We start from the raw sequence: 12,504 nt of genomic DNA on the forward strand, positions 1-12,504 counted from the left end.
TCCCGGGTTTCTGGCACCAAGATGAAAGGTTTAGGAGGCAAAAGGGTGAGAAAGAAAAAAGGTAGATTGGGAAATTTAAAGTGGGCGAGTTTATTTCTGCGCTCCCGGGTAGAGCTCACCGAACCCAAGATGGAAAGAGGTAACTATGCGCGCCGGCTTCAGCGCAGGCAACTTTTAAGGATGGAGGTCATGTGACGTCCGGAAGGGGCAGTTCATTAGTTCTGGAAGTCAGGGGTGACACAGCCTCCGCAGCTCCAGTTGCAGTGCCCTTCCCCGTTCCCCCGACCTAACAGGGATGATATAGAGAGGCGTCCTAAAAGACATCTACAAGACTATTGAGGGCCTATTGTATACCAGGAACTCTAGGGAGAAGTTGAATAAATACTGCTCTGCATGCTAAAGGAGTCCATAACTTGGGAAGAAAGAATGGAATACAACTTCGTTATGATCCAAGGAATTTATTGATTTGCCATAGTTGTTCTCTGATCTGTGGGAGATTTGAGAAAGGAAGTGGGGATGAGATAGATCTAATCTGATAATAATTATTTGAGATAGTTCATCAAATCAAGCATCAGTCTGACCCCTACAGTGTCATACATGACTTTATAATACTGTTTGTTAACTGTGTAGTTAGATAAGGGTGGAGGGGAAGGGAGCAGAGCAGGCAGAGCCCTGGAATTACATGACAAATTTTAAACCACACAACTTCTGCAGAATGACAGCGATGTTTTTCTTGTTTGGTGAAGTGCCAACTTGCTTAGCTTGATTATTTTTACAAATTTGATAATTCCTATTTACTTCTTTGTGCTTTTCAATAAATAACAGGATGCCTATAATGAATATGCATTACTTTTGTAAGCAGAAAAAACATGTTTGAAAAGATATAGAATATTTTAATGCCAGTGTGGCAAATCCCATCACTAATAAGCTGAATGAAAAGGGATAAGCAAATCATCTGACAAAAAAAAAACCTTTAAAAATACAATCATTTAAAAATAAAAAATAAATTTGCGTTTTGGCATCCTGGACCAAGCCAGGAAATGCAACATTGAAGCTGTCAGTCTTCAAGTGAGAACGGAAAACCTGAAAAATACTGTGAATTACTAGGACATTGTTGATTGAATATCTAAATTTCCTTAAATTGTTTAACTGAAAAGTTTTTCTGGGTCAAACTCTGAAGAAGGGAGGCCCAGAGTCATTTGACTTCCTGCCTGTGCACAGCTCGGCAGCCTCACAACTCCCTGGTATTGTCGCTAGTTTTCCTCTGGGGTTTAAAATTGGCCACAGAGAAAATAAGGTCAACAGCCTTCTATTGAGAACTGTGCAATCATTTGTCCTGCTTTTTTTTTCTCCTCAAAAAAGGTTTTGTGTTTGATATCTTAAAAATGACAAATTCCATAGTGAGATGGGATTTACTCGTGGGTCATTGAAATGTCTATTATTCTTCAAAGTCTAACACTACTGAAGGTCACGCCTACCTAGTTCTCCTGCACACAATTTCATGAATATAATAGCAGGAGGTGGATTTATGTATTGACGTTGATGTGGGGGCTGTGTGTGGTGTATAAATGAAAGTGAGCAGGAGATTCTGGAGGCATAGTGCTCTGCAAACAGGCCTACCAGCTAGAAGTTTGTGAACCAGCTCAATCCCTACCTCATGGCATGTCCTTGAATAAATTAACTGCCTAGGTCTCTGCTTTTCCTTAATTGCAAAATGAAAAACTGGACTAGCAGTTTCTTCAAATCTCTTTCAGTGCAAGCATTCTATAATTCTAAGTGCCTTCCCGGGTGGCCCTTACAATTTCATACACATATAAAGATTTTTATGTCGTCAAATATGTGACAGTACCTATTATGCAGAATTTAGATTTGTTTTTACTACCTACCCCTGGTACTGAAAGTCAAAATGAGCAAAAGCCACATCTTTGTTGCAGCTTATTACTCTCCCTTGTATTTATTCTCTTACCTGAAGTCTTTTTACTGAAGAGGAGGTGGAAATGTGCTGAAACCAAGCGTGGCATGCAGCAATTTTAGCCTGGACCATAGCTAAGTGCAAGAATGCAGAATAAGTCTAAGTATACCTAGCGCAGAAGTAGAAAGCTCTGCTGGACCCCACTGTTGGCCATCCAGTGTACCTGGGGGTGGGGGAGCTGCTTGAGAGAGGGCAAGGGGTGGGGTATGAAGGGGGTTGAGAAAGACATTGCAGGGCAGGATTCCTGCAGTTTTATCTGCTCTGCTCAGTCCTGCCTACCAGATGCTTTTCTAATATGGTTTTCTAATATGGGCGTGGCTGTTTACTTTCATGATGGCTTTCTGTATATCATTTGACATTAATAATAAGAACAATAGCTAAAGCTGATTGAACACTTGTTTTGTACCAAGACAACTACTTGAAGGTCCTCAAACTAATCCATGATATAAGAACTATTATTACTCATGTTTTACAGGTGAGGAAACTGCTGGCAGGGAGAGATTAGGTAATTTGCCCAAAGTTACCAGACAGTAAGGGGTAGAGCCTGGATTCTCTGACAAGCTGGCTCCAGGGTGTAGGGTCTGAACCTCTGCTATTTTATCTATGTTTATAGGTTACAGACTTCAGAAATACATGTTTGTAAAATGCTTGCCTGCCATGTGGGAAACCTGCATCCAATTCTCGACCCTGATTCCCAGCCCATGTACCCCACAAAAAACTAACCAACCAAACAAAAACATGTTTGCTAATTGTTTCCACATTTTAAAATGGTATAAATATAATTATTTACATATGGATTAACCTTTAAATATAATTGTAACTTTTAAAAAGGGAATAAATATTACCTTTGTTAAGACTTTGGGGGTGACTCAAATAAGATAGCTATATACAAAAGTGCTTTAAAACTAAAGCCTTTTAGGGAAAGGCAAGTTTATTTTGCATTTCAGTATTTTGTTATTGCCATAATTTTCTTGGTAGGGAACGGGAATTAATTAAAAGTTATACGTTCTTAAGAGGATGGATATTAATTGGCGATACAAGATAAGCCACCAGTCCTCCCAAACGTAAAAGAAAGGATTCTGAGCACTGAGGATAGAGAAATGGGCAAACAGCAGATCAACCTGTACATTTTGCATTCTAAGAGGGAATGCTGAAGGGTGGAGGTGGGCTGGGACAGTTAAAAGTTCTTTGAACTCATCCATGCTTTCATTTCTTTCTGAATGCCAGGGTTTAATGCTGGTTTATGGGAGGGTCTGCAATAAAACCTGTTTCAACTTTCCTTTCAACAGCTCCAGGGCTAGGTGCAGGGCTTGTTTGTTGAATAAGTAAATGGCTTTAGGTTACTCAAAGAATGGATACTTTACATACTGCCTTACGTAAGAGTGCTAGCATTTACCCTTAGTTTACTGTCTTCTGGTGAGCAAAATACTGTGCTAAGTGGGAGCTTTACAAGAAGTAGAGGAAGCATGCTTAGATTACAGATGAAAAAAAAAGGAACAAGGCTCAGAGAGGTTAACTCTTTCCAGTGTCTCCTGGCTAATGTTTGTCATACATTTTTTGCTTATAATGAGATCTCCCATACTTTGTCTCATTTGCTTATCACTGTGAAGTGTTTTTTATTTTTTTATTTTTTATTTCACAGGATAATGCTAGGCCAAAATACTGAAACGATCTGTCCAAATGCATCAGAGAAATTTGGATCAAGGGATGATTATAATTACTGGATTATTGTATAAATGTTCCTTCTGCTTTCTGGTGTAGACAGAGGGAAATATTTGAAATCTTTGAACTGTAATCCAGCTGCTTTGATCTCTGATAATGATTGTATAGCCTTTATCTTGTGCCCTTCTGATTAAAAAATCCTTGTGACTAACCTTCACCTGTACCCACTTATCCAGTTTTTCAACTTTAGAGACTTGTGATCACTAAAAATAGCCCCTAATGTTTATCGATGAAGGGTCCCAAGTCAACCCAAAACTAACCCACCCCCAGTCCAAAATTATCTTGATTACCATCGAGACTGGGTCTAACCAAAATTAGCCTTCCCAACATGTGCAGTAGCTTAGACTTTAACCTACAAGTCACCTATACCTCATATAATACTAAAAATCATGCCTATCATCATATTAAGGCCACCATTTTCTTACATGCATTCTGTGACTAAGCATGTAATCAATCTGTACATGCTCAATAATTAGAGCACCTCTAATTACATAATTTGGGGCCATTATGCCCATTATCCTAAAATTTGCCCATCTTTTTTTTTTTTTTTTTAACATGGGCAGGCACCGGGAATCAAACCCGGGTCCTCTGGCATGGCAGGCAAGCATTCTTGCCTGCTGAGCCACCATGGCCCGCCCTGCCCATCTTTTAATGCTATAAAACTATCAAAATTACTGCAGTTTAGGGGGACATATTTTTGGGCCAATAGACCATCTAATCTCCTGCTGTGCACCTAGTAATAAACTTTTTCTGTCTTTGAAACCCCCATGTCTCAGGAATTGGTCATTTGAGCTCATCAGGCAAAAGATTCCACTGCCTTTATCTGGTAATATAAAGGCATAGAGGAAGTCATAGAGCTAAAATTGTTTATAGTTTATCAAGAAAAATTTTAAATTAAAACATATGGAAAAGCAAAAAACAAATTTCTAATATATTTATATTCAGTCATTAGTATCTATGATGCGCATGATATTTAATTGCAGAAATGTGAGTTTTTTAAAAATGCAATTCTATTGAGACAGAATAGATGCACCATACAAACCACCCAAATGTGAGCTTTCTTTATATCTGTCATCATTGTATATATTGGATATGGACATATACAGTATAGATTTTTTTTTTTTTCTTTTTTTTACATGGTCAGGCATCAGAAATGGAACCCGGGTCCTCTGGCATGGCAGGCGAGCATTCTTGCCTGCTGAGCCACCATGGCCCGCCCGTAGATTTTTTAGTATAGATTTTTTAACCTGAAAAAGAAGAGAAATAAATTATAAGAAGTCAATTACATTTAGTTTAAATTTGTTGTAAATTATCTGTTGCAGTGTGCATATTGTTTGTATTTTACAGAGTAGCAAATTTATTAAAAATTCAGAGCAGAAAATACTTTTTGATACACATCTTTCCTATAAGGCACATAATAATATATTTATGTATACTATAATTATATAAATCAAAGTTAATTTCCTAATTCTGTTCCTTCAAACTTACCCCCCTACTCCCCACCCCCAAATAAATAGTATTTAAGTTTGGGGAAAATCCTTTCAGATTTTATTTTTTCTAAGTAGAGTTAAAATTTTAATCCAAGTTGATTGCTCTTTTAAATGCTTTGGTCTTTCGATTACATGAGATTAATGTACATAAAACACTAGCAAATGCTTGGTAGGTAATAAGCACCCAATAAATATTACCTATAGCTTTTACTTTTATTTTTATTAACGCTACTAAGTTCAGAGAATTAACCAATCTGTGAGTATTTATTTGGCAAACATGTTGTCACCAGATTTGTATTGGATATTATTAAAAGGTAGAATCTTATTTTAATATATACCTTTGGTTATGAATAGTAAATAGAGAAATTTGCTTGGGAGAATATTAAATATGTTTTAATACAACAAGATATGCCATTCACTTTATGAGTTGTACAGAAAGATGGGAACTCCTGTCCTTGGTGCCCATGGTATGGAGTTTGTAGAGGCTGTGAAATGGATTGTGGTGAAGACAGAACGTTCATGGAAATGCCTATATAGGTATTGACTGGGACCCCACGGCCCTTCACCTCCACTATCAGACATTACAGGAAAGGGTTGCAGGTGAGCGTGAGATAGTGGAGCAGAGTCGGCAAGCACAAGCTGAACCCATCACCCTGGACAGTTATCTCTGTGCTTTCACCAATGAGGAGGAGCTGGGGGGAAATGAGATGTACTCTTGCTTCAAATGTAAGACCCACTGCTTGGCAACCAAGAAGCTAGATCTCTGGAGGCTTCCCTCCCCCATCCTGATTATTCACCTTAAATGATTTCAGCTTGTGAACAGCCAGTGGATAAAGTCATAGAAAATTGTTAAATTTCCTTGTGAAAGTTTTGACCTAAGTGCTTTTGTGGTATCAAGAGACCCAACTGTCTGCCAGTAGAAACCACTTGCACCCCAGGGGGATGACCTCTCAGAGCCAAGGATTCCAGCAGGAGAAGTGAAGAAAATAGATACCCAGAACTCAAATGGGGAAGAGGATGTGCTACTGAGCAACAGTCCATCCTCACTCAGTGCAAATATCATTGAGAGCCCAAAAGGTTCACCTTCTTCATCCAGAAAAAGTGGAACCAGGTGTCCTTCCAGCAAAAACAGCAGCCCCAACAGCAGTCCACATTTGGGGAGGAGCAAAGTAAGGCTCTGGCTGCCCCAGATCGGTAGCAAAAACAAGCTGTCATGTAGTAAGGAGAGTTTGTATTCCAGCAGATAGAATGAGGCTGGGCAGGTTTGTGGGTAAATTTGGCCAATGGATTCCTTTATGAGTATGAGGCATGTGGCAATGGCTACAGCAATGGTCAGCTTGAAAACCACAGTGAGGAAGACAGCACTGATGACCAAAGAGTAAATATTCGTGTTAAGCCTATTTATAATCTATATGCAATTGCGTGCCATTCAGTTATTCTGGGTGGGGGCCATTACGTCACTTATGCCAAAAACCCAAACAGGAAGTGGTACTGTTACAATGACAGCAGCTGTAAGGAACTTCACCCTGATGAAATTGACACCGACTCTGCCTACATTCTTTTCTATAAGCAGCAGGGGATAGACTATGCACAATTTCTGACAAAGATTGATGGCAAAATGATGGCAGACACAAGCAGCATGGATGAAGACTTTGAGTTTGATTATAAAAAGTATGGTGTGTTACCGTGAAGTGTACCACCCTGGCTGCTAGACAGGGAGGTAACTCCCTGTAGCTGAGACTTGGCAAAAGCATCGCTGAAAGGCAAGCTAAATGTAATTATTTTATCCTGTGACCCTGAAGCACAAAATAAAAATCCTAATTAAAATAGAAGTTAACATTAAAATAGTAATAATTTCATTTTAAAATAGCTCAAACAAGCTCTCTGGCAGAGAACTTTCAAGGCAGAGTCCACCATTAGCCTGTAAACAAAAGGGTTTGGCACCAGCCACCCAGGACCAAATATGAACTAAATAGTGCTTGTACAGATAAAAGGAAACATGTACTGAGTACAGAGTTTACCAACAATAATAATAGAATACTAACGATTTTTTTTGGAGTCGAAGTTAAAAACAAAAATCAATAAATTGTAATGTTGTCTGGGGATGACATGATATGCACTCCCTTTTCCTGAATTTTTATTCCATCATAGTAACAAGACGGGAAAGCAAGATCATGAAGGTTTGTAAATGATTCTAATGGCATGCACAGAGATTTTTAGATTTACTTTTTAAACCATTTCCCAGTCTTTCTATGTCTTTCTTGCTTTTTTGTTTTTGTTGTGTTTGTGTCTGAGACCCAACCAATCTTTGGTAGTAGAGGCATATAATGGTCAATCTGAAAGGGAGGAATCTTTAAGAGCTGTGTGCTTTTTACCCAGGGCCTTGGCTGGAAAACACTGCAGAAAGAGAAAGCATCCTGGGAAATCCAACTAAAATGGCCCTCTAGTTAGAGGCATCTTACTTTGAAGGATGTTTCAAGTGTCCTCAAAACTGTATCCCCCACCTGCTGAGTGTGGTGGAATAGTTGACATTATTTATACCGTCTTCATATGCACATGCTGCACAAATTCCTTCTGGGAAGAAAAGCAACATAAAGGCTGCATGGTGTTTCACAATTAGTGGTTGTATTTTGTTTGCTTGTTTATTTTGCACCTTAAAAATAAAGAATACACGCAAATGAACTATTAAAGACTTATTCATATTTGATGGCTCTAAGGGCTATAAATGAATTTGACTGGGGTATTTTCCCCAATCATATTAAATTTGAAAAACAAAATACATCCCAAACACTGAGAGTTTCTAAGTATTTTTAGTAAAACTGGTGACTTTAGGAAGTAAACTTGAGATTTATTTTGTTTTATTTTTATATCTACTTTTTTGGGGGCATTTGTCTTTTTTTATTATTATTTTACAGTAGTGCTCATCAAAAGTTATGTTTTTTGCTTCATTTTTTCCCTCTGATTATTCAAGACTGGAACAAAGGTATACATGTTATTTATTTCAGACAGCATTTAAAATTTTTTTTTCCTGTATTGCTTTTAAACATAATTGAAATAAATGTTTCTTTTGGGAGTCTACATATTTTTTTATTCACTTGGACCCTGGAAGTTTATTCTCATTAATTTCCAGATTCCTTTAGCCTTCCTTCCTTATAAGTAGTAGGTATCAGTGTAATTAAGCATTTGTGTTCAAATACTGAGGCTAGTTACTATCCAGTTCTTCTCAGAGCATTTCAGATAGTAGTCTTAATGGTTATCCAACTTGAATTCCTTTTCAGATGACTGTTATTGCCAGTAGGAAGGAATGGTCTAAATAGTATGCTGTGATGAGGTCAGATAAAATGCAGACTTAATAGTTTCAGGATTTCCAGTATACAAAATTCATCCATTCCTACTTGGACAAGTCCGCTGAAACAGTGAAAAACTTTAAATAATTTCCTTACAAATGTTTTATTTAAGCAGGTAGCACAATCTGCTAACGTTGTTTGATCCGTGTTATGTTGGTTGTAATTAATTTTTGTATTTCATGAATTAGCAGAAAACTTATTAAATTAACTATTAGCTAATTCACCTTGTAAATTTCTGTATAAAACTTGTTGACAATGCACTGGCTTTAGAAAGATGTTAATGTACATAAATAGAGTATAAATAAAATGGTGTTGATGTACTGAAACATGAACTGTATAAAAAGTATTGGTAATTGTATATGGACCATCTCTGTTTATATGTAAGTATTATCCAAACAAATTAAAAACTGTGGATGTAAAAAAAAATTTAATGTATCAGGATATGAAAGTTGATCTCAAAGCCTGTACTTCAATTCTCCAGATGTTATTAATGATCTTCACTATCAATAATAACTAACTGCATGAAAGTGTGGCCATTTCTCTGTGGATTTTACTTGGACTAGGTATATGCGACGTCTGTGATCTGGTAGCTCAGACTGCATTAGAAATACCTGCCCATTGTGGGGCTCACAGAGATGTGAAGATTGTGAAACAAAGTCTCATTCTACTTCATCAAAATAGCAATTTTTTTTTTTTGCCAGGTACCGGGAATTGAACCAGGGTCTCTGGCATGGTAGGCAGGAATTCTGCCTTCTGAGCCACTGTGGCCCGCCCCAAATTAACACAATTTTGAGGCTGGAAAAGATGGGAAAGAGAAGGATCATACTCTTCAATTGTAGCTTGTGTTTACTTACCTTCAGGAGGAAGAACTCATTGTTTCCGGAGGCAATGAATTCAATTTCCAAAGAGCTTTGGTCACTAGAAAGTTCTTTCTATGTGGTCTCCAAAACCTCACTCTTACTTAAAATTAATTTTACCAGAGTAAAATCTGAGTTGTGGCTTATACATTTTGAATTCAGACAGGGATGGTACACACAATCTTTACTCAAATATTAAGTAATAAAGTTAGAAAGAATTTCTGTACTAGAGAATGATTTCAGGAACCCTATTAGCCAATAGGGGGTATTCAGTCAAAAATTAGTAGCTTCATCTAATTGAGGGTTAATAAATTAAAGATTCTTTAAATAGGTCTTTCTGAATGCAGGAATAAATTATGTGTAAGGATTTTATTTTTATAACACTCGGTTGTGATTTAATTTTGTAAAAACTCATAAATGAGTTAATGTATGAACTATGTTAAATTCATTGAACTCATGAGAAGTTCTCCTAATTCCAAAATGCTTGAAAATTTCCCTACAGAGCCTTGCCCCTTATATTCTACTTACTTGTTTCTTCCCACAACCATGTTTCCTTCTATTTGCATGATGCAAGATGATTCAAGACTTGCCCTTTACCTCCTACAACTGTCGATATCCTTTTCGGCTATACTCTTTTATAAAATAATACTAAATGTTGCTTAAAATATTCTAGAATTTAACTGTCTCATTTAGTAAGACTGGCCTTCTTCCAGACTATCCTGAATCTGGAGGGGTTTGAAGTTTGTTACTCTTAACATTTTTAATGCCCAGAACAGTGCATATGCCAGACTGAAATAAAGCCAGTGGTCTGTGCTATTATGTCATTTTAGCATTGTTTGTTGAGGTATTCTGAGTTGATTTGTGTGTTTTATTTACAGTGTCTTTGTATCGGCTGGGTTTGGAGCATGGCTTTGTTTTTTAACCTCCTGTGCCAGTTTGAAAGGATGTATGTACCCTAGAAAAGCCATGTTTTAATCCTAATCCCATTTTGTAGAGGCAGCCGTTTCTTCTAATCCCTATTCAGTACTGTATGTTTGAAATTGTAATTAGATCACCTCTCTGGAGTTGTGACTCAATCAAGAGTGGTTGTTAAACTGGATTAGGTGAAGACATGTCTCCACCCATTTGGGTGATTCTTGATTAGTTTACTGGAATCCTATAAAAGATGAAATATTTTGGAGAAAGTAGGAGATTTGGAGAGAGCAGAGAATAGCACAGTACCACGAAGCAGAGAGTCCACCAGCCAGAGAGTCCACTAGCCAGCGAATTTTGGAGATGAAGAAGGAAAATGCCTCCCTTTCTCAGGATACCTTAGATTGGACAGTTCTATAGACTTGTTTTAATTGGGACATTTTCTTGGCCTTAGACTTATATAAACTAGCAATTTATTAAGTTCCCTATTTTAAAAGCCATTTCGTTTCTGGTATATTGCATTCTGGCAGCTAGCAAACTAAACACCTCCATTTTATGGTATTAGAATTTTTTCCCTTATTTTCACTTTTTTTCTTAATTGTGAAAAATAACATATACAAAAAGCAATAAATTTCCAGGTACATTTTAACAAGTAGTTATACAATAGATTTTAAAGTTTGGTATAGGTTACAGGTCCACGATTTTTCATTTTTTCTTCCAGCTGCTTCAAGATACTGGAGACCAAAAGATATATCAACATATTGATTCAGCAGTCACATTCGTTTGTTAAATCCTATCTTCTCTTTATTCTTTTCCTTCTCTTTTTTGCAAAAAATAACATATACAAAAAAGCAATACATTTCAAAGTACATTTCAACAATCAGTTGTAGAACAGACTTCAGAGTTTGGTATGGGTTATAATTCAAAAATTTTAGGTTTTTATTTCTAGCTGCTCTAAGGCGCTGGTGACAAAATGAAATATCAATATAAAGATTCAGCACTTATATTCATTTGTTGAACCCAACATTCTCTGTATAACTCCATCATCACCTTTGATCTTTCTCTCACTCTTTAGGAGTATTTGGGCTATTATCCTTCTTTTTCATGTTAGGAGGGGTTGTCGATAATATGGGATGGGGGATGAAACTAGTTGATGTTCTGGAAAAACTGGCCCCTCTGCTTCTCAGGATTTATCTGGTCCAGGGACCTGTCTGGAGATTGTAGGTTTTGGAAAGTTACCCTAGTGCATGGAACCTTTGTCGAATTTTATATAATGCCCTAATTATTCTTCAGGATTGGCAGGAATGGTTTTCGTTGGGGTTTGGCAAGTTATAATATGTAGCAATGTCTAATTGGAGCTTGCATAAGAGTGACCTTCAGAGTAGCCCCTAAACTCTATTTGAACTCTTTCGGTCATTGATACCTTATTTGCTAGACTTCTTTTCCCTTTTTTTGGTCAGGATGGCATGGTTGATCCCACGGTGCCAGGGCCAGACTCATCCCTGGGAGTCATATCCCATGCCTCAGGGGAGACTTTCATCCCTGGATGTCATGTCCCATGGAGGGAGGGTATTAAACTTTTATCAATATTTTGTGCTTTGAGTCTATTTATTTTAACAGCACCTTGTGGGCTGTAGGTACAAATTCATTATGGGTTTATAGTACATAGTAAAACCATTGCCAAGCCTATGCATTTGAAATTCTTTAAGCTTTTGTAGCCTGGAAAGCCAAGCTTCTTCGAGCTTGTTTGAAAAGGTGCATATTTTTAAACATTCTTAAATATTCCCATGAAGAAGAAGCTTTTAAATTTAGTTTATACTCAGAGGAATATTCTTTAGTAGGTGTCCTCTGGTTTTATTTGATTTCATAATATTGTTGCCCAGTAGTTCAGAGATATTTGTGTGTGTATAACTGTTTATCTCATGATTCTCTTCATTTATTGAGAATGTAAAGTGGGAATTGGTGAGATTGTTGCTACACTGTTTTGACTTCAAGGTGGCTGGGTTGATATTTAATATTTGGCTTCTCTTGTTCGGCTCTTTGTTCCTTCCCAGACCTTAATCTGTTTACCCTCTATGTGTGTCTCTGTACCTGAGGTTCTTTCCTCATGTGCAGTCACCAGCCACTCTGTTCTTGGGGTTCCATTTTCCCAAAACCTGGCTGCACAAATAAAACACATGAAATAATGGAGGCTGGCTCCTAGC

At 37.4% G+C, this 12,504-nt stretch overlaps 1 protein-coding gene across 2 annotated transcripts in view; it reads left to right on the plus strand.

Moving 5' to 3' along the window:
• Positions 1–12,504, plus strand: part of TDRP (testis development related protein) — a 182,231-nt gene that overhangs the window by 92,166 nt on the left and 77,561 nt on the right. The gene's annotated exons all lie outside the window — the stretch shown is intronic.

The sequence above is a fragment of the Tamandua tetradactyla genome, chromosome 3, assembly GCF_023851605.1.
Source record: "Tamandua tetradactyla isolate mTamTet1 chromosome 3, mTamTet1.pri, whole genome shotgun sequence".
Classification (NCBI taxonomy): domain Eukaryota; kingdom Metazoa; phylum Chordata; class Mammalia; order Pilosa; family Myrmecophagidae; genus Tamandua; species Tamandua tetradactyla.